At 42.8% G+C, this 22,924-nt stretch overlaps 1 protein-coding gene across 1 annotated transcript in view; it reads right to left on the bottom strand.

The window, feature by feature from the left end:
* LOC121440938 (guanylate-binding protein 6-like) overlaps positions 1-21,211 on the bottom strand; it is a 51,027-nt gene extending 29,816 nt beyond the window's left edge. The window contains exon 1 of the mRNA XM_041641976.1: positions 21,160-21,211. The gene's annotated coding sequence lies outside the window, so the exon portion shown is untranslated. The remainder of the gene's footprint in view (positions 1-21,159) is intronic.
* Positions 21,212-22,924: the final 1,713 nt, after the last annotated feature.

The raw sequence follows: 22,924 nt of genomic DNA, 5'->3' as shown, positions 1-22,924 counted from the left end.
CTCAATTTCTTTGAAGATGAGTATTTTCCTGTGGAGATAAGAAAAGAACCCTGCCTCCAACCTATCTGTATTTCTTACCATCAGTATGTTCGCCATCCTTATGAAAGAATTGTTATTTATCTTTTCCAAGTGGCTTCTCTTCTTCAAACCGAACCTTTATTAATTTTGATGGTATCCACAATTTTTCCTCACCTGTGGAGATAAGAGCAAAACCCCTTCCCCAACGTAGCACATTTCCTGGCTTCCATTGTGAGGTCAGCACATCCTTGAAATAAACTGGTTGATTTAGTTCAGTAGACTTTTCCATTATCCAATGTCTTTCTGCAGCTGTTGTTCCCTTCTCATTAGCGTTGAGAAAATTCAAGGTTAACAAAGCATTATGTAACCTATTTCTGGGGGTGTTTTCCACCCCTTTCTGTTTGTTCAACATATCCTTTATAGTTCGATTTGATCTTTCTATGACTGCCTGACCTGTAGGATTGTGTGGTATACCTGTAACATGCTTGATATTGTAATAATCAAAAAACCGTTTCATTTTCCTAGAAACATAAGCAGGACCATTATCCGTCTTTATTTTTGTAGGTATACCCATGATAGCCATGACTTCTAATAAATGAGTGATTACTGAATCAACTTTTTCTGAACTTAAAGCAGTTGCCCACTGAAAGCCTGAATAAGTGTCAATGGTGTGATGAACATATTTTAATTTGCCAAATTCTGCAAAGTGGAACACATCCATCTGCCAGATTTCATTCCTTTGGGTGCCCTTTGGATTAGCCCCTGCAGGCAGTGGCGTTTGGTTATAGAAAGAGCAAGTAGGGCATTTCTTTACAATCTCCTTAGCTGTTGCCATGTAATTGAAAATTCTTTCTTCAAACCTTTGCTATTAACATGATGTTTTTTATGAAATTCAGAGGCTTGTAGCACACTACCAATCAATAATTGATCAATTTCTGCATTACTTTGTGCTAGAGGACCTGGCAGACCCGTATGGGATCGGATGTGTGTTATGTACATAGGGCAAATCTTCAACCTGGAGAAACAATGAGGTTAGTTCAGTATCATCAGGTATAAATTCAGCAGTTTCAATATGTAAAATAACTCTTTCTGCGTATTGTGAATCAGTGACTATATAAATAGGTTCTTTAAAATCCCTTAGCACCATAAGAATGGCATATAATTCCACCTTCTGGACAGAATTATATGGACTTTGTTCCACCTTATCCAAGTCTTCTGATTTGTAACCTGCCTTCCCTGATTTATTGGCATCAGTATAGAATGTACGGGCTCCAGTTATTGGAGCATCACGGACGATTCGAGGAAGAATCCAAGAAGTTCTCTTTATGAAGTTAAGCCGCTTGCTTTTTGGATAGTTGTTATTAATGTCTCCCAAAAAATTAGCACAAGCTCTTTGCCATGGTTCATTATCTTCCCATAATTTCTTTAATTCATCAGCAGTGAAAGGCACTATAATTTCTGCTGGGTCTATGCTTGCTAGTCGACGAAGTCTCAGCTTGCCTTTTATAATTAACTCAGAGACTTTTTCCACATAAGTTTTCAGTTTCTTACTTGGTTTATGTGGTAAAAAGATCCATTCCAAAATAATATCATCTCTCTGCATTAAAATTCCTGTAGGTGAAATTTTTGATGGTAGTATGACGAGAATACAATCGAGCTCTGGATTCACCCTGTCCACATGTGCCTGTTGTAATTTTTCCTCAATCATTGTCAGTTCTTTTTCTGCTTCAGCTGTTAATTCTCTGGGACTGTTTAAATCTTTATCACCATCCAAGGTTTTGTTCAAATGAATTATTAGATCAGGTGTTATTCCAATAGCTGGTCGTAGACTGGAAATGTCTCCTAACAGTCTTTGAAAGTCATTAAGAGTCCGTAGGCGATCTCTCCTAATTTGTGCTTTTTGTGTCTTAATTTTTTGCAAACCTATTTTATAACCTAAATAATTAACAGAATCTCCCTTCTGAATCTTTTCAGGAGCGATTTGCAATCCCCATTTAGGTAAAAGTATCTTTATTTCTTCAAACAGTCTGTTCAAGGTATCCATGTTTGAATCGGATAACAAGATGTCGTCCATGTAATGGTATACTATAGATTTGGGAAATTTCTTGCGTATTATTTGCAATGGTTGGTTCACAAAATATTGGCACAGGGAGGGGCTATTTAACATACCCTGGGGGAGGATGGTCCAGTGGTACTTCCTTGAAGGTTGAGAATTGTTATAAGTAGGCACTGTGAAGGCAAATTTTTCTCTATCTTCTTTTTGCAAAGGTATAGTGAAAAAACAATCCTTTAAATCAATAACTATGAGAGGCCATCCTTGTGGTAATAAAGAGGGCAAAGGAATTCCAGATTGCAGAGGGCCCATAGGTTGAATAACCTTGTTGATGGCCCTGAGATCTGTCACCATTCTCCATTTACCTGATTTTTTCTTAACCACAAATACAGGAGAATTCCAAGGGCTGGTAGATTCTTCTATATGTCCAGCATCTAATTGTTCTTGTACCAGCTGTTCTAAAGCCTGTAACTTTTCCTCAGCTAAAGGCCATTGCTTTGTCCATATTGGTTTCTCAGTCAACCATTTTAGAGGCAAGGCTGTTGGTATCTCTGAAGGGACATCAATTGCTTGTTCTTGTACAGCCCGAATGGCCGGTTTTCTCCGTTTGTAATATCTTTTAATATTATTCTCAGAAATATAGGCTCTAGATTTAGCAGGAATGTTAATTTCGGTATTCCATTGTTGTAATAGGTCACGACCCCATAAATTCATTGCGATATTGGCTACATATGGCTTTAATATTGCTATTTGTCCCTCTGGCCCTATACATTCAACCCATCTCGTGCTCTGCCTTACTCGAGATAGGGTTCCAATTCCCAGGAGCTGAACATTTACATTCTGAAGAGGCCAATGCGGATGCCAAGATTCTGGGGTAATGATACTTACATCAGCACCTGTGTCCAGCAGGCCAGTAATAAAAATGCCATTTACACATACTCTCAGTTTAGGTCTTTGATCATTTATAGAAGTTTGCAAAAACACACGTAACTTATCTTTTTGATCATTATTGCTTGTAACAGTAGGCATGGGGCTTCCTAATTGTCCTGATGAGGCACGTTCTCTGCAGAAACTGGATATGACTGAACCATGTTTGCCATGGGGGCCTGTGAGGCCCCCCCTCTCACGTTTCCCGGCTGTATCAGGTTGCCTTGTCTATCTCTTGTAAACCTGCGTTCATTCGTCCAATGTCTGCCCTTTCCACATCTTCTACATAAACCTGAAGGCTGAGTCCTCCTATTTCTGTTATTTCTAGAAGATGCATTATTATTATTATTTCTGAAAGATGCATTGTTATTATTATTATTATTTCTGAAAATCCGTTGTCTACAATTCCTTTTCATATGACCCATTTTGACACAATTAAAACATTTGGTATTCTGGTGTCTCCTTTTACCATTGGACATTGCTTCTTCTACCCATGCTTCAGTGCCATAATCAAATGTATCAACATTGAGTGTTTGCAAGACCCATTCTTCCAAGGGCACTGATCTGAGCTTTAAAGGCCCCAAAATCCTTTTGCATTCCACATTTGCATTTTCATAAGCCAAAGACTCAATCATTATATGTCTTGCTTCTGGGTCAGATATCCCTATTTGTACAGCCTTAGTTAATCTTTGTAAAAAGTCACTAAAGGGTTCTCTCTGACCCTGTTTAACTCTGACAAATGATTCCATTCTCTGTCCTGGGTCTTGTACCCTGTCCCAAGCCCTTAAGGCTGCTGTAGTACACATGGAGAGTGTGTTTTCATCCAAATTAGCTTGTTCCTGAGGGTCGGAAAAGAGCCCTTCACCTAGAATTTGATCTAGGGAAATGTCAATTCCCTTCGCTTTTTCCTGCTGTTCTAAGAGTCTAGCCTCTTGCCTGAATAAGCATTTCCATTTCCATTTCAATTGCGGTCCACTCTCGAGTACCACAGAGCTCAGCTGGAGCCAGTCAGAGGGGGTTGCTCTGCTTGTCGTTGCCCAAGATCTTAGCATCTCTTTAACAAAAGAGGCTTGCATCCCAAAAGTCATGACAGCCTGTTTTATTTCCTTGAGATCATTCATACGCACAGGCTCCCATGTATCCTCCTTGATGACCCTAGGGTTTTTGGAACCAATCACCTTCTCTGTTGTTATTACTGGAAAGGCAGGTAGAGCTGTAGGTAGAGCTTTGTGGAAATTGTCCCGGAGAGACTTACCCACAGATGTAGTTAAAATTTGCCTTTCTACCCTTTGCTCTTCTTCATCAGAATTTAGAAATTCCTCAATCTTTTCAATTCTATTCACCATTGCCTTCTGCAATGTCTGAATCTCCTGTCCAGAATTATGTTCCAAAGCCTTCATTGAGGATTCTAAAGTATGAAGTTTGTCCGTTAGAGATAACATCTCATCTTTGGACATAATTTTTATGGCATAAACCGTGCCTTCTTGTATTGACAATCTTTCTGTCAATCTGTCATAAGCTTTAGACAAAATCCGACTGTCACATTCAGCAGTTTTGATTCTCTCAGTTAATGTTTCATTTCCTACAGAAAGGGACTGAATCTTATGGTCCAGATCAGCTGTTCCCTCTTCCATAGTAATGAATATCTCCTTAACATCAGCCTGAAGAACTTCAACCTGATTCTTGAGAAGATTGTTATCAGCCTGGAGAACTTCAAACTGATTCTTGAGAAGATTGTTATCAGCCTGGAGAACTTTAAACTGATTCTTGAGAAGATTGTTGTCATTCTCAATTGTTTTTAAGCGTTCAATCTCTACCTTAAGAATCCTGGATTCATCTCGTAAAGACTTTATCATATTTCTATTATCAAACAATTTGGTGCCAATGAAAACTACGAATCCCAGAAGGATCCATAGATGTGGGGTGATAGACACCTCTTGTAAAATCTCCCACATGGTACAATTAAAAAAAATTGTTAAATTCTTGAACAGTAATGTGTTCAGACATTTTATTTAAAAAGAAAAATTTTTTTACCTGCAATGATCGGTTCCTGCCAGTGGTGGTCTCTGTGTTTTTGGAGCCTGTCCTAGAACTAGCTCTTGTAGACCAGGCTGGCCTCAACTCACAGAGATCCGCCTGTCTCTGCCTCCCAAGTGCTGGGATTAAAGGCGTGCACTACCACGGCCTGGCAGGCCTCAAACTCACAGAGATCCACCTAATCTGCTTCCCAAGTGCTGGGATTAAAGGTGTGCTCCACCACCGCCAGGCTCCTACCTCTGCCTCCTTCAGCAAATCCTACCAGCGTGCACCACCACAACCAGCCAAGTCACTTTGTAACAGACCAAATCTGATGCTGTGGCAGCTTTTGTTGCAAAACCGCAAGTACTTGAGCTTCTGCTAATTCAGGCAGTGGGGTTCCGCTGCAAAACTTAGCCAAGGCAGGCAGAATGGGCCTGTGTCGCCAAGTGTGTCTCGGACTCGGCACTGGGGCCAGAGTCATGAACTGAAAAACAGCACCCGGGAGGGTGCTGTGTTAGCTAGCGGGCTACCTGCTTGAGTCGGGGGCAAAATAGCCCGACGTTGGATGCCAAAATGTAGCGGCGTAAACGAATGCAGACAGATTGTAAAAATATATATAGTTTTAATGTAGAAATAGACTTACAGAACCACCATTCCCGCGGAGACCAGGAAAGCAGAAGAGACAGCTCGGAGCATGCTCGCCAAATTTATAGGCAGATATTAGCCCGAGGCGAACACGCCCCCTAAGGGGCAGGACTTATCCCTACACAGCTCTAAGGTGAAACAGGCTGCCCTGGTGACAACAGGCTGTCAGGAGGAACCAATCGCTCTTTTGAACCTTAAATCCAGCACTGGTATTTGTACATGGACGTTTCCTATCCTAAAACCCTGGTCCCAAATAACGGACTCAGAGGTGAATAGTGTGGTAGGTCCCCTGTCTATGTGTTGCTCTTACTAGTTAATGAATAAAGAACTGCCTTAGGCCTACACAGAACAGAACTAGGCAGGGAAAGTTAGACTAAATGCTGAAAGAAGGGTGGAGTGAGAGAGAAGCCATAGAGCCACCAGAGACAGATGTTCTGAAACTTTGCTGGTAGACCGCAACCTTGTGGTGATGCACAGATTAATAAAAATGGGTTAAATTGATATGTAAGAGTTAACCAATAAGAAGCTAGAGCTAATGGGCCAAACAGTGATTTAATTAATACAGCATCTGTGAGGTTATTTCAGATATGGGCAACCAGGACAAAGAAGTGGCCTCCTCACAGGTGAATGTGAATTATAAATGCTCAGTTGATCACTCAGACTTGTTATTAGCTACCTCTTTCACATAAATTAACCCATATTTGTATTTATGCTTTGCCATGTGGCTCATAACTTGTTACCTCTTTATTTACACATCCTTCTGGTTTATCAGCTGGGTGGCTTCTCTTTGTTTCTTGGATCCTTCTTCCCATCATTCTCAGTTTGACTTTCTGGTATAAGTTCCTTCCCAACTACTGGCCTGTAAGGTTTTTATTAACCAATGAGAGTAACACATATTCAGAGACTAGAAATGGATTGTTCCACTGCAGATATTTGACCTGACACTGCTCCTGCATGGCAGAGTGGTACTGGGGATAAACTCACTGAATCAATCACTGTCATGGGGATGCCACATAAAAAAATGCATGGATGGATACACTTATGTCATCCACATGTCAGGTTATTGAGGAACAAGGCATTCATAAAATGTATCAACTTTCTTGCCTTTCATTTCCCAGGCACTTTTGTTTCTTCTGAGGTTGTAGCTTTTGGCAAGTGTAAATTGGTTCCTTCTGATCCTACAAATCAATATTGTATCTCAGATAAAGACTGCATTTAACACAATGAAACAAATAGTCATCCATAAAGACTTACAGTGGTGCAAGGGTTAAAGCAGAGCTATGGAAGGGAAATCAGAGCTGATACTCATGTAACAGAGAGAGCTGTCCTGGAACAGAGAGGTCAATAAATACTCAGTTGGTTCAAGGAATGGTGTCAGTTCAAGACAGAGAGAGGGTTCTTGTGGCATATTGTTTTAAAGCACGGAGCTGACTCTAGGCATAAGAGGTCTGAACAAGTGGGAGCTCAAGTCGAATATTTCAATTTGGGCTGATCATGTGAGCAGACATCCTGGGACAGAGTTGAGTGCTTCTTGCCATGTGTCTGGTGATGCACACATCAAATGGCCTGATGAAGACTCAGTGGCTATCATCAAAGTGAGGGCATTGCAGCACTCATGACTCTGGTGTTTTGGACAAGCACACAAACTTCATTTCTCAGACAAGATCTTCAAACATGCATGGGTTTAGGTGTTCCTGGCCTGTTAGGTTTATAGGTAGTGTAAACAGAAGTTTCTGTCCCACCAAGTCCTAGAGTCATTCAGTCCCAAAGAAACATATATAGGCTTATATTAGTTATAAAATATTTGGCCTATTAGCTCAGGCTTATTATTAACTAGCTCTTACAACCTAAATTAACCCATAAATTTTATCTATGTTTAAACACATAGCTTGGTACCTTTTCTCAGTGAGGCATTCCCATCTTGCTTCCTCTTTCTTTGGCTGGTGACTACTCACTCATTTTCCTATTCCAAGAATTCTATTCTGGTCACCCCGCCTATGCTTCTTCCCAAGCTACTGGACAATATAAGCAACAAATCTATACAGTGTACAAGAACAGTGTCACACAACCAGGTAGGAATAATTTTGTTTGTATTATTTGTATTAATGAGTTGTTTATCAATCTATGACTTATGTCTGTGCTGGATACTTGCACACATAAGGTACAGAGTCATTTTTCCTCAGCATTTGCTTTCAAAATGAAGCAAACCACTGCTGTATATATGGAGTTACTCAGGATAAGGCCCACTCTGAAAACCCCTGTTCTATGTAACAGAAAGGAACACAGAGGTGCACAGCCCGAGCTCTCCACACTCTCTCTCACACAGTGCTAGATCTCAGAGCTTTTATTCTCTGAGTTTGAGCTTTGGTGGAATCTAAAATCATCTAGCACATATCATGGTGCCCTGGATGCCCTGGTGGGTAGGCAGCCATGAGGAACAGTAGTGCAGGAGGGAGTGACTGAGACACACTCCTAGCTCAGGCTGTGCAGGCATGAGGACAGGCAGCCCTGCCTCCTGTAACCAGAATGACATGGCTCCTCTGGATGACTGCTGAGCATGAGAGTTCTGAGCAGGTGCCTGGCAGATTCTTTGGTTTCTGAAACTGACTCATGGTGCAATTTGTGTGCAGCAGACAGGGGCTGAGAACTTTGAACCTGAGTAAAAGGATTACTCGATTTCCACAGCTTCTTCCCTATTGCATGGTGCTTTGGTGCTGGAAAGGATCTGAAAATGCTTAGGCAAAGAGCTCAGCTCCAAGAACTTCTCTCCATTGCAGAATTCCATGCTCTGTTTGCCATTCCCACTTCTCCAAAGCATCCAGGAGACACTGCTTCATTTAGACAAACCCACAAACAGAAGTGCCTACCTGGACCACAGCCCACAAAGATCCATGGTGCTAGCCATGGAGAAGACTATACAAAGATAGACAGGAGGTCTTTAGTGTGAAAAGTATTTTGTTTCTACATTGATTTTAAGGTATTACTCTTTTCTCTTATTCTCCTTTTCTTTTTCTTAACCTTACTTCCTATACATTTTAGTTGTCACTGTTATGGTTTATTTGAGACAGGGTTTCTCTCTGTAGCACTGGGTGTCCTTGAACTCACTCCACAGACCAGGCTGACCTCAAACTCAGAGATCCATCCGCCTATGCCCCCCCCCCCAAATGCTGGAACTAAAGGTGTACGCCACCACCTCCTGTGGCAAGTTGGCTCAGGTGTTGTTACTGTGGTTTATTCTGTACTCTGACCAGTGCCCTCTGTAGAAAGAAGCTTACTGTACAAATCCTCATATCAGTGTGCGAACCACATTCTCTCCCACAGGTGCACAAACCACAACAACAAAACACAAGAATGTAGGAAACAAAACTTTCTCAAAGGATCATAACTTGTCAGCAACTGAATCCAAAGGTATTTAATTGGATAGAGTGCTGAAGAAATTATACAGGAGGTTTACTTACAAAGGATTGCAACTGCAAAAAGATAGACAGCTGAGGGAAATAAGCAAAACAATATAGAATATGTACAATAAACAGAGAATTTTTAAAAATGTAAATGTTGGAAAATTGTTCAGATAAACTTTTAAAACTTTAGGGAAAACCACCTCCAACAGACTAAACTAACTGAAAGATAAAATTACTAGGACTTCAAATACAAGGATTAATAAGTTATTGCATTCCTTTTTATTTGAGAGGAATAAAGAAAAATTTATGATGATCCCAGAACATGACAGGCAGACCATGCAGACATATTTTTTATTTTAATAGAATGCTGAAAAACAGACTAAAAGCATATAAAACCTATTTATTCAAGTAATATCCTAAAATTCCCTGTATCTATTGAGCGACAAGGACATCCGGATACAGAGGTAATTTAGACTACCACATACATCAGACCAGAAAATAATCTTGTCATATCACACTGTTGGTGAAATTCAGAGATTACTGAACAAGAACAGAGTGCTAGAAATGATTTAAAAGATGAGCCAAGTTACTCACATGGACCTGGTTGGAAAAACCAATCAGAAAAACAGCACGTTCCTTGTCAGAGGCTAAAGGCAAGAGTGTGGAGCTATGTATTTTGAGTCCTCAAAGAAAAGAATGGACAACCAATGTTACTACAAACAAGTTCGTCCTTTATAAAGACCTTGAAGATGAACACAGCTAAAGCAATGCATGACCACCAAAGCAGCAGTGAAGAAAACACTCACGGGAAAATAAAAACACAAAGGAAGAAGACAGAAAGCTATGATCACTACAGAAAATAACTCCTGTAGTTCTAAGGAATCAACAGCAGTAACTCAGGAAGTGTGCTGGTTAGCTTTTGTCAGCTTGACATATGCTGGAGTCATCTGTGAAGAAGAATCCTCAGTTGAGTAATAGCCTGCAGCAGATTGGCAAGTCTGTGGGGCATTTTCTTGATTGATGATTGATGTGGGAGGGCCCAGTCCACTTTTTGGTCCTAGGATACTTAAGAAAGCAGGCTGAGCAAGCCATGAGCAGCAACTAGTGAGCCATGTTTGTCCATGGTCACGGATTCAGTGCTTGCCTAAGTTCCTGCCTTGGCTTCTTTCAGTGGTTGGTTGTGATGTGGAAGGGTAACCCAATATACATTTTCTTCCCCCAGTTTCTTTTGATCATGATGTTTTATCACAACAATCGAAAGCAGTAAACAACTAAGATGAGAGAAAGGAAATATCACATAGCAATTGAAACCAATTCAGAAAATCAGGTGAAGAGAAGCCCACCAAATTACAGGATTTCATTCAGTACAAAAGTTTTTTCTCTGTAGCTATGGAACCTGTCCTGGAACTCACTCTGTAGACCACGCTGGTCTCAAACTCACAGTGATCCTCCTGTCTCTGCCTCCCAAGTGCTGGGATTAAAGTTGTGCACCACCAAAGACCAGCCAGTACAAACATGTTAACATTAACCTACAAATAAATGGTCTCAATTCTGGAGCAAAAGATGCAACTGGCAGGCTGAATTGAAAAACAGAAAACAATAACCACTTGTTTATTGCAGCGGGAAACTCAGCCAGCTCGCAACGCATATGAAGACTGACAGGGAAAGGATAGAATGGCATTTTAAGCAAGCAGACTCCACAAACTGTATTTCTACCTGAAAAAACAGATATTCAGCCAATATTAGGAAGAATAAAGATAAGTACATAATAACAATTGGAACACTCCATCACAAACTTTTTTTTTTTTTTTAAATTTATTTATTTATTAAGGATTTCTGCCTCGTCCCCACAACCGCTTCCCATTTCCCTCCCCCTCCCCCGATCAATTCCCCCTCCCTCATCTGCTCGAAGAGCAATCAGGGTTCCCTGACCTGTGGGAAGCCCAAGGACTGCCCACCTCTATCCAGGTCTCGTAAGGTGAGCATCCAAACTGCCTAGGCTCCCACAAAGCCAGTACGTGCAGTAGGATCAAAAACCCACTGCAATTGTTCTTGAATTCTCAGTATTCCTCATTGTCCGCTATGTTCAGCTAGTCCGGATTTATCCCATGTTTTTTCAGACCTAGGCCAGCTGGCCTTGGTGAGATCCCAATAGAACATCCCCATTGTCTTAGTGTGTGGGTGCACCCCTCGTGGTCCTGAGTTCCTTGCTCGTGCTCCGTCTCCTTCTGCTCCTGATTTGGACCTTGAGATTTCTATCCGGTGCTCCCGTGTGGGTCTCTGTCTCTGTCTCCTTTCATCGCCTGATGAAGGTTAATATTCCTGAGGATGCCTATGTGTTTGTCTTTGGATTCACCTTCTTATTTAGCTTCTCTAGGAACATGAATTATAAGCTCAATGTCCTTTATTTATGGCTAGAAACCAAATATGAGTGAGTACATCCCATGTTCCTCTTTTTGGGTCTGGCTTACCTCACTCAGGATAGTGTTTTCTATTTCCATCCATTTGTATGCAAAATTCAAGAAGTCCTTGTTTTTTACTGCTGAGTAATACTCTAATATGTATATATTCCATACTTTCTTCATCCATTCTTCCGTTGAAGGGCATCTAGGTTGTTTCCAGGTTCTGGCTATTACAAACAATGCTGCCATGAACATAGTTGAGCATATACTTTTGTTGTATGATAGGGCCTCTCTTGGGTATATTCCCAAGAGTGGTATTGCTGGATCCAGGGGTAGGTTGATCCCGAATTTCCTGAGAAACTGAAACACTGCTTTCCAGAGTGGTTGCACAAGTTTGCATTCCCACCAGCAATGGGTGAGTGTACCCCTTTCTCCACAACCTCTCCAGCAAAGGCTATCATTGGTGTTTTTTATTTTCGCCATTCTGACAGGTGTAAGGTGGTATCTTAAAGTTGTCTTGATTTGCATTTCCCTGATCGCTAAGGAAGTTGAGCATGACCTTAAGTGTCTTTTGGCCATTTGAAGTTCTTCTGTTGAGAATTCTCTGTTCAGATCAGTGCCCCACTTTATAATTGGGTTGATTAGCCTTTTACGGTCTAGTTTCTTGAGTTCTTTATATATTTTGGAGATCAAACCTTTGTCAGTAGCAGGGTTGGTGAAGATCTTCTCCCAGTCAGTGGGTTGTCTTTTTGTCTTAGTGACAGTGTCCTTTGCTTTACAGAAGCTTCTCAGCCTCAGGGAGTCCCATTTATTCAATGATGCCCTTAGTGTCTGTGCTGCTGGGGTTATACATAGGAAGTGGTCTCCTGTGCCCATGTGCTGTAGAGTACTTCCCACTTTCTCTTCTATCAGGTTCAGTGTGTTCGGACTGATATTGAGGTCTTTAATCCATTTGGATTTGAGTTTTGTGCATGGTGATAGATATGGATCTATTTTCATTCTTCTGCAGATTGACATCCAGTTTTGCCAGCACCATTTGTTGAAGATGCTCTCTTTTTTCCATTGTATACTTTTAGCTCCTTTATCGAAGATCAGGTGTTCATAGGTTTGTGGGTTAATGTCAGGGTCTTCTATTCGATTCCATTGGTCGACTTCTCTGTTTTTATGCCAATACCAAGCTGTTTTCAATACTGTAGCTCTGTAATAGAGTTTGAAGTCAGGGATGGTAATGCCTCCAGACAATCCTTTATTGTATAAGATTGTTTTGGCTATCCTGGGTTTTTTGTTTTTCCATATAAAGTTGATTATTGTCTTCTCCAGATCTGAGAAGAATTTTGATGGGATTTTGATGGGGATTGCATTGAATCTATAGATTGCTTTTGGTAGAATTGCCATTTTTACTATGTTGATCCTCCCAATCCAAGAGCAAGGGAGGTCTTTCCATTTTCTGGTGTCTTCTTCAATTTCTTTCTTCAAAGACTTATAGTTCTTGTCAAGTAGATCTTTCACTTCCTTGGTCAGGGTTACCCCAAGGTATTTTATGCTATTTGTGGCTATCGTGAAAGGTGATGCTTCTCTGATTTCCCTCTCTGCTTCCTTATCCTTAGTGTATAGGAAGGCAACTGATTTTTTGGAGTTGATCTTGTATCCTGCCACATTACTAAAGCTGTTTATCAGCTGTAGGAGTTCTTTGGTAGAATTTTTGGGGTCGCTTATGTACACTATCATATCATCTGCAAATAACGAAAGCTTAACTTCTTCCTTTCCAATACGAATCCCCTTGATCTCCTTATGTTGTCTTATTGCTATTGCTAGAATTTCAAGCACTATATTGAAGAGGTATGGAGAGAGTGGACATCCTTGTCGTGTTCCTGATTTAAGTGGGATGGCTTTGAGTTTTTCTCCGTTTAATTTAATGTTAGCTGTTGGCTTGCTGTAAATAGCTTTTATTATATTTAGGTAGGACCCTTGTATCCCTATTCTCTCCAAGACCTTTATCATAAAGGGGTGTTGAATTTTGTCGAATGCTTTTTCAGCATCTAGTGAAATGATCATATGGTTTTTTTCTTTCAGTTTATTTATATGGTGGATTACATTGATAGATTTGCGTATGTTGAACCAGCCCTGCATCTCTGGGATGAAGCCTACTTGATCATAATGGATAATTTTTCTTATGTGTTCTTGGATTCGGTTTGCCAGTATTTTATTGAAAATTTTTGCGTCGATGTTCATGAGTGAGATCGGTCTGTAATTCTCTTTCTTGGTTGGGTCTTTTTGTGGTTTTGGTATCAGGGTAACTGTAGCTTCATAAAAGGAATTTGGCAATGACTCTTCTGATTCTATATTGTGAAATACATTAAGGAGTATAGGTATTAGTTCTTCTTGGAAGTTCTGGTAGAATTCTGCATTGAAACCATCTGGTCCTGGGCTTTTTTTCGAAGGGAGATTTTTGATAACCATTTCTAATTCTTCGCGAGAAACCGGTCTATTTAGATCATTCACCTGGTCTTGGTTTAGCTTTGGTATGTGGTACTTATTTAAAAAAATGTCCATTTCTTTTGTATTTTCCAGTTTTGTGGCATACAGGCTTTTGTAGTAAGATCTAATGATTCTCTGAATTTCCTCTGTGTCTGTGGTTATGTCCCCCTTTTCATTTCTGATCTTATTTATTTGCGTGTTCTCTCTCTGTCGTTTAATTAGTTTGGATAGGGGTTTGTCGATCTTGTTGATTTTCTCCAAGAACCAGCTTTTTGTTTCATTGATTCTTTGGACTGTTTTCTGTGTTTCTATTTTGTTGATTTCAGCCCTCAGTTTTATTATTTCCAGTCTTCTACTTCTCCTGGGCGCGTCTGCTTCTTTTTTTTCTAGAGCTTTCAGGTGTGTTGTTAAGTCCCCAATGTATGCATTCTCCGTTTTCTTTAAGTGGGCACTTAGTGCTATGAACTTTCCTCTTAGCACTGCTTTCATTGTGTCCCATAGGTTTGAGTATGTTGTCCCTTTATTTTCATTAAATTCAAGGAAGACTTTAATTTCTTTCTTGATTTCTTCCTTGACCCAGGTGTGGTTCAGTAGTTGACTGTTCAGTTTCCATGAGTTTGTCGGTTTTTTGGGGGCAGCGTGGTTGTTGCCTTCTAATTTTAATCCGTGATGATCTGATAAGACACAGGTGGACACTGATATTTTTTTGTATCTGTGGAGGTTTCCTTTGTTTCCGAGTATGTGGTCAATTTTTGAGAAGGTTCCATGAGCTGCAGAGAAGAAGGTATATTCTTTCCTATTTGGGTGGAATGTTCTATAGATGTCTGTTAAGTCCATTTGCTTCATTACCTCCAATAATTCTCTTAATTCTCTATTAGGTTTCTGTCTGATTGACCTGTCCCTTGGAGAGAGAGGTGTGTTGAAGTCTCCTACTACTAGTGTGTGTGGTTTGATGTCTGCCTTGAGTTCTAGTAATATTTCTTTTACATAAGTAGGTGCTTTTATATTGGGGGCGTATATATTCAGGATTGAGACCTCCTCCTGATGAATTGTTCCTGTTATGAGTATAAAGTGACCGTCTCGGTCTCTTCTGATTGATTTTAGTTTGAAGTCAGTTTTGTTAGAAATTAGTATGGCCACACCTGCTTTTTTCTTAGGACCATTTGCTTGAAACACCTTTTCCCAACCCTTTACTCTGAGTAGGTGCCTGTCTTTGTGGTTGAGATGTGTTTCTTGCAAACAGCAGAATGTTGGATCCTGTTTTCGTATCCAATCTTTTAGCCTGTGCCTTTTTATAGGTGAATTGAGCCCATTAATATTAAGTGATATTAATGACCAGTGGTTGTTTACTCCGGTTATTCTTATTGCTTTTGGTAGTAGAGATTGTCTCCCTTCTTTGAGATGTGCTCGTGAAGGGTCATTAGATGCCTGGGTTATTGTAGGCAGTGTTGGCAGTGTTGGATTCCTTGGGTTGCGATTTTCCTTCTATTACTTTCTGTAGGGCTGGATTTGTGGCTACGTATTGTTTAAATTTGTTCTTATCCTGGAATGTTTTGTTTTCTCCATTGATAATGAATGATAGCTTGGCTGGGTATAGTAGTTTGGGTTTGCATCCATGGTCTCTTAGCTTCTGCAGAACCTCTATCCAGGACCTTCTGGCTTTCATAGTTTCCATCGAGAAGTCAGGTGTAAGTCTGATCGGTTTACCTTTATAAGTTACTTGCCCTTTTTCTTTTGCAGCTCTTAATATTTTTTCTTTAACCTGTATATTTTGTGTTTTGATTATTATATGGCGAGGAGATGTTTTTCTTTGATCCAGTCTGTTTGGTGTTCTGTATGCTTCTTGAATATTTAAGTGAATATCTTTCTTTAAGTTGGGAAAGTTTTCTTCCATAATTTTGTTGAAAATATTTTCTGGGCCTTTGAGCTGTGACTCTTCTCCTTCTTCTATTCCTATTATTCTTAGGTTTGGTTTTTTTATTGTGTCCCATAGTTCCTGAATGTTTTGTGTTGAGAATTTGTTGGCTTTGCTGTTTTCTTTGATCTGTTCGTTTATTTTCTCTATGGTGTCCTCAGCATCTGAGAGTCTTTCTTCTAGCTCTTGTATTCTATTGATTATGCTTGTTTCTGTAGACTCTGCTCGTTGGCCTAGATTTTCCATATCCAGCTGGTCCTCAGTTTGTATTTTCTTCTTTGCCTTCATTTCAGTTTTCAATTCTTGAACTGTTTCCATTACCTGTTTGATGGTTTTTTCTTGGTTTCCCAGGGTATCATGTACGTATTTACTCATTTCTTCAAACTTTTTGTTATACTTCTCATCCATTTCTATAAGGGCATTTTTTACATGTTGTTTAAGGGACTCTATTATCTTCATAAAGTCGATTTTTTCCATTTCTTCTGTGTTAGGTTGTTCAAATACTTCTGTTGTAAGATCATTGGGTTCTGATGTTTTCATGTTGTTTTTCGGATTATTGGGAGAATTCTTGCCTTGGCGCCTGCCCATCTCCTCCTATTGATCCTATCCAATGGGTCCTTTAAAAACCGGATCAGGTTTCCCTGCTGGCCAAGGGCTCCGCTTACAAAATGCCCTCACTCTCTTTCGTGGTTCCTGCTGCAGGCCAAGAACCCTCTCACCCCTCTGAAGGATCTTCAGGACAGGACCAGGCTCCCCTTGTGCCAGTGACCTGGCCAACCAAAGGCCTACCTCTTTGATTCGATTGTAGTAGGGCGATCTGCTCTCCTTATTGCACGGCTGTTCCCACCGCTTGGGTCTGCCTCTGCGCCGGTCCCCGAAAGCCTCTTCCTGTATGCGGTGTTGCTCCGCCGCGTCTGGCCGCCTCCGCTCCGCCTCTGTGCGTCTGGCCGCCGCTCCGCCTCTGTTCATCTGGCCGCCTCCGCTCCGCCTCTGTGCGTCTGGCCGCCGCCGCTCCGCCTCTGTGCGTCTGGCTGCCGCCGCTCCGCCTCTGTGCGTCTGGCCGCCGCCGCTCCGCCTCTGTGCATCTGGCCGCCGCCGCTCCGCCTCTGTTCGTCTGGCCATCACAAACTTTTAACAAATCCAAAAGGTAATTTCTTATATCCTATCAAATCATAATGGAATTGTAGAAAAAGTCAACAGTAATAGAAAGCACAGAAACACATGGTGAAAGAACACTGTGTTTTTGCAAGCATGGTCCAGCATATGCAAATTAGTAAAAGAACTTCAACACATAACTTGATCATGGATAAGTATGATATCATAATCTCAATAGACAAAGGAAGTCTTTGTAAAACTCATTCCTGCACACAATAAAGAACACTGTGATAATCCTATTAAACAAATATACTGTGTTGTTCCCTTGCAACACTACAACTCCCAGCATCCCTCTGGACTCCAGCGCATGCAAGCGCGGGACACATTTCCCAGAAGCCTTTGCATCCTCTGTTAAAAGCAAGGACAAGCCACAAGTTCGCCCCTTCTTGTCCCTTCCCTTTGTCCCTTCCTTTCACTTTTCCTAGTGTGTTTTCCCCTCCCATTAAAAAGTGTACCACGTGGTACCGCCGCGTGTCTGTGTCTTTTCTAGTGTAACCCTCGACTAACCCGCAGGAATTAAGAACAACATTTGGTGCCGCATCGACCCGGAGACCTCTCCGTCCGGTGCCCGAGGCTTTGCCTCTGGGTTTCACCGACAAGGTCTAGAGAACCAACAGCCTGCCTTCGCTCACCACCACCTGTTCCCACGGCCATTTCCACCACTTCATCCTGATCCGTGAGTTACCCCGGGTTCACTTCCTTCCCCCTGGGGCATTCAAAGACTGTCCGGCCGGCTTTCTTTGCACACCTTGGGCTAGGGCTAGGTTGCTAACCCGCCTTCCCCGGTTTTTTGCCCTCGGCCGAAACGCTCAGTCCGCGCACCCGGAGTTCGGTGCTCCGGGCTTTTTCTCTTTTTTCTTCCTTTTTTTCTAACTTTTTCCTGTCCCCTTCGGGCCATAAGCAGGCCCTAAAGAGTTAGCACGCCCCAAGAACGTCCGGAACACCAGCGCTCTTGGCTTGCCGTGTTCGCGGTAATTGTCTCCTCCCAGCCTGGGCCGGGGCTTTTCCTCCCCCCGTATGGTAGCCGGGTTCGGGCCAGGTACCTTTTGCGGACAGACTTCATTTCAGTCGTGGGCTCTGTAACCAACCCCCACATCTGGAAGGCTGGTGCAATGCCATCCCTCCGGGGACCCTCTGCTCCCGCTGCCGCTATGGATCCCGCGGACAAACCTCAACCCCCCTGCCTCCACACCCCCCCACCGCGCCTCGGGGGGGCCACTCGCTCTCGCTCCGCCCAGTTGAGCGACAGCGACAGCTCACCCATTACCGTTCCTTCTCCGGGCCAGCCTCGCCCCACTTCTCCCGCAACAGGTCGTGCGTGTCTTCCGATTCTTCCCTGTCTCCTCTCCGCCACAGGCCACACAGGCAGCTTGGAGCGTCTCCTCCCTGTCCTATGCCTCCCCCTCGATCTTCCAAGGCCCCTCTAGGCTCCCGCTGTCACTAACCACCACTCTCCCTTTGTTACACCTAAGGATATCAGGCTCCTAAAAGCTACAGCAGCCTCCTGTCAGATCTGCCAAAAGTCAGATCCCAGGACCAGATATTCACTTAACCGTTTGTCTCCACAGCTCAAGATAATCCTTCATACACGGTGACCCAAACCGGACCCTGTTCTCTTAGGTTCCAAAGGACGCCGGATTCAGTTCCCCCTACTACAGTCTAAGCACAACAATGGTCCCGATCTGTCGCTGTGTTAACACACCCTCCCTTCTTTAAATTCATAAATAACCGTCTAGCTGTCGTTACAGGTACCCCCATCAAATACGAAGGCAAGTGGTAAGCAGATTCTCCTCTACAAAGCTCTTTTACGTAACAGGACAGCCGCTGACTGCAGCAGTGGCCCCTGAAATGTTAAGAGATGTATGGTTAGAATCTATTTCTTTTAAGACAGTTTCCTTAAGCTCCGGGATGCCAGCCCAACGGATCAAACACAAAGGAATAAGTATCACTTAATTTTTTTTATCATTTCTTAACCCCGGACATCCTAAGACCCTCTCCCCCCCCCTCTTCACCCCAGCTCTCCAAAAATTCCCCCCTTCTTTTAATTTTTTTTCTTTTACTAATGCAACTTTTGCCTTCCAGCATCTTAATGATGACCCAGCTACTCAGGAAAAGCCACACAGATTTCTTCAATCAGCCGCCTCAGACGACAGCCAGGACTTCAAACATCAGTGACCAACTACACCAGCCAGCAACCCTGGACATCATTGACCAACTACACCAGCCAGCAACCCTGGACATCAGTGACCAACTACACCAGCCAGCAACCCTGGACATCAGTGACCAACTACACCAGCCAGCAACCCTGGACATCAGTGACCAACTACACCAGCGACCACAAACGCCAATGGGACATTGCCAAAATAATCGGACATTCCCTGGACCCCTCAATGCCCAAAGCCAGCAGGAAGCAGCCATGAGAGACTGGACTACGCCCCCATTCCCTACCCTTTAAGGTTCCCCCAGTTTTTTTTAATCAAACCAAAAGGGTGAAATGTTGTTCCCTTGCAACACTACAACTCCCAGCATCCCTCTGGACTCCAGCGCACGCAAGCGCGGGACACATTTCCCAGAAGCCTTTGCATCCTCTGTTAAAAGCAAGGACAAGCCACGAGTTCGCCCCTTCCCTTCCCTTCTTGTCCCTTCCTTTCACTTTTCCTAGTGTGTTTTCCCCTCCCATTAAAAGTGTACCATGTGGTACCGCCGCGTGTCTGTGTCTTTTCTAGCGTAACCGTTGTCTAACCCACAGGAATTTGCCTTCCAGCATCTTAATGATGACCCAGCTACTCAGGAAAAGCCACACAGATTTCTTCAATCAGCCGCCTCAGACGACAGCCAGGACTTCAAACACCAGTGACCGACTACACCAGCCAGCAACCCTGGACATGGACATCAGTGACCAACTACACCAGTGACCGCAAACGCCAATGGGACATTGCCAAGATAATCGGACATTCCCTGGACCCCTCAATGCCCAAAGTCAGCAGGAAGCAGCCATGAGAGACTGGACTACGCCCCCATTCCCTACCCTTTAAGGTCCCCCAATTTTTTTTAATCAAACCAAAAGGGTGAAATGTTGTTCCCTTGCAACACTACAACTGCCAGCATCCCACTGGACTCCAGGGCATGCAAGCGCGGGACACATTTCCCAGAAGCCTTTGCACCCTCTGTTAAAAGCAAGGACAAGCCACAAGTTCGCCCCTTCTTGTCCCTTCCCGTTGTCCCTTCCTTTCACTTTTCCTAGTGTGTTTTCCCCTCCCATTAAAAAGTGTACCACGTGGTATCGCCTCGTGTCTGTGTCTTTTCTAGCATAACCCTCGTCTAACCCGCAGGAATTAAGAACAACATACTGAATAGCGAATAACTTAAATCAGTTCCTCTAAATACAGGATAGAGCCAGGAGCAACCATCCCTCAACTATTGTTTAGTGAAGAGCTTGGATCCTCAGAAAAATAAGATGAGAGAAGAGAAAGAGTGATACAATCAGGAAAGGAAGAAGTCAAATTGCCTCCTTTGTGGATGAAATGCTTTTATATGTAAAATCGCACCAGGCTGGCAGAACACTTGCCTAGCATGTGAAAGGCTCTGGATTTGATCCTCTGAACTCATACCAAGAAAAGGGTTCTGAAAACCACCCAGGGTCCAGCAAGAGGTGTCTGCAGGTAAATGTACCAGCTGCATAAGATTAGCCATCTGAGTTCAATCCAAGAATGCCATGGAAAGGGGACTACAGGGGCATGCCTTTGTAATCCCAACAAAGGAGGTCTCCTGGAAGCTGAAGGGCCAGCTACCCTGGAGTTCCCAGCATGGAACAAAGTACAGGAGAGATCTCCTCAACAAGCTGGAAGAAAAGAACTGACTCTCAAAAGTTATCCTGTAATCTCCACACACATTGAACAGTGCCCTAGCCCCACCCTGCAGCCCCTACACACACACACACACACACACACACACACACACACACACTGAAAATACCTAGAGAACTTGTGGGAAGGCATCTCCGGATTAAATAAGCAGAGTACATTATGGAGATATGTTTGCACACCTCTGAATATTCCCATAGCCACACATCTGTGCTCTGTAAGTTCGTGAGGTGTGTGATGCTAATTATACTATAAGAAAGTCATTCCTGTTGCCCATACTCACTGCTGTCAGATGCAGGAGAAGAAGAGAAACCCAGGCTGCTGCTCAGCTTGTCCTCAGCCTCTGCATGAATCATGAACTTCAGGGAAGGAAGGTGAGCCTGGGCGGACCCAGAAGAGAGGAGTGGCGCTAGCGCCACCTTGTGGTCCATCCGTATTCTCTTGTACTAGGTTGTCCTGGTCAGGCAACAAAAAGAGATCTGGTCAGTCTGCACTGAGCCCTAGCTCAGACACACAACAGCTGAATTTTGGAGAGCCAGTCCTCAAGAAGAGAAAAGAGGAAAGCAAAGCAAAGATGTCTGTCTGTCTGTCTGTTTTCTTTCTTTTTTTAATAGATTGGCATTAGGTCATAAACAGGAGGGAATATGCTTAACACAGAAAGGGACACACAAGGGGGTCAGGACAGCCAAGGGTGTGGCTTGTTAAATACCCAGGTTGTCAATATAAATTGATTTATAGCTTCACTTTATATCTGAAAAACCAATTGAGAAATAATTCACCATTCACGATTCTAATCCCTGTGACCAAGAGGCTGAGGTAGGATGATTTAGGGTTTGGGCACCTGGGCTAAATATTGAACTCTGTCATTAAAGAACAAGAAGGGGCAGGGAGGGGCACTAAGTGCGGACTGTTAGCCTGCATCAGATGGTGCAGTGTGCAGTGTCCTACACTGCACAGACCAGAAAGTTAATGTTGAAAAATATTAATTTCATACACTAATACTCTTTTTCAACATTCTAGACTGAATGAGGAGGGTCACACGAGCCCTCTCCCTTCAGCTGAGGAGCTGCAGACAGGTGATGGCTGATGCAAGAGAGGGAAATTCGGTTCTCTTCAGGAGTACGTCCTTGGTATGTCTACTATCCAGAGAAATGGTCTAATCATATGTCTTCATGGGCAGCACTGACTGGACTCAGTGGGTTATTTTAAAAGGGGAGGGGGGAGGGAAGAAAGGAGGGAGGGGAAGGGAGGATGGGGAAGAAGTTGTTGGTAGGAGGCATTGGGGGGGAATTCTGTTGTAAAGTAGCAGTGTAGGGTGAATGAGGCTCAATATGATTAAAATACATCATATGTATGAAATTCTCAAAAAATAATAATTACACAAGTGTTTGATGACTTTTACTTTTATACAGAGAAAGTGCATGCTGAGCAGTGGCCTGTGTCTGTAAGCATGAGGACTTGAGTTCAGATCCAGCACCAGGTAAAAAGCTGATAGTGGGAGGGGGAGGCAGGGGATCCCTGGGGCTTGTGGACCAGCTATTCTAGATAATCAGAAGGTCCTGGTTCATTCCTCAGGTTCAGTGTGAGAGTGCGGATAACACTAGTGTTGACCGCCACAGGTATGCACACCCATGTACAGCCATACATGTACATACATGCAAAATTATAGAAAATCTGACCAGGCAGTTTGATGTATATTTACAATGTGACACATTTGTATTCGTGAAACTCATTTTTTCTGAACATTTACAGTACTGCAGAAAGAGGAATAGGAGCACACACCTATAATCTCAGGACTCAGTCTGAGGCCCAAGGTTGCTGGATAGCCTGAGCTACAAAGTGAAACTGTCTCTGCTCTCTACCTTGAAAAAAAAGAGCAGAAAGTAAAGAGAAGAGAGGGGAAGAATGGGAAAGGACAGAGGTGGGGGAAAGAAGGGGAAGGAGAGAGATGCAGTGAGACACAGAGGAAAGGCAGAACCACAGGACTTCGACCAACAACTCACAAGGAGGTGTCCCACATCCATGTCAGAATTTTATTGAAGAACCCA

The sequence above is a fragment of the Microtus oregoni genome, unplaced genomic scaffold (genome assembly GCF_018167655.1).
Source record: "Microtus oregoni isolate MIOR12 unplaced genomic scaffold, Mior012 000072F_ref0000427, whole genome shotgun sequence".
In the NCBI taxonomy this organism is placed as follows: Eukaryota; Metazoa; Chordata; class Mammalia; order Rodentia; family Cricetidae; genus Microtus; species Microtus oregoni.
Note: the sequence above shows the minus strand (reverse complement) of the source record. Positions and strands in the feature narration are given on the sequence as shown.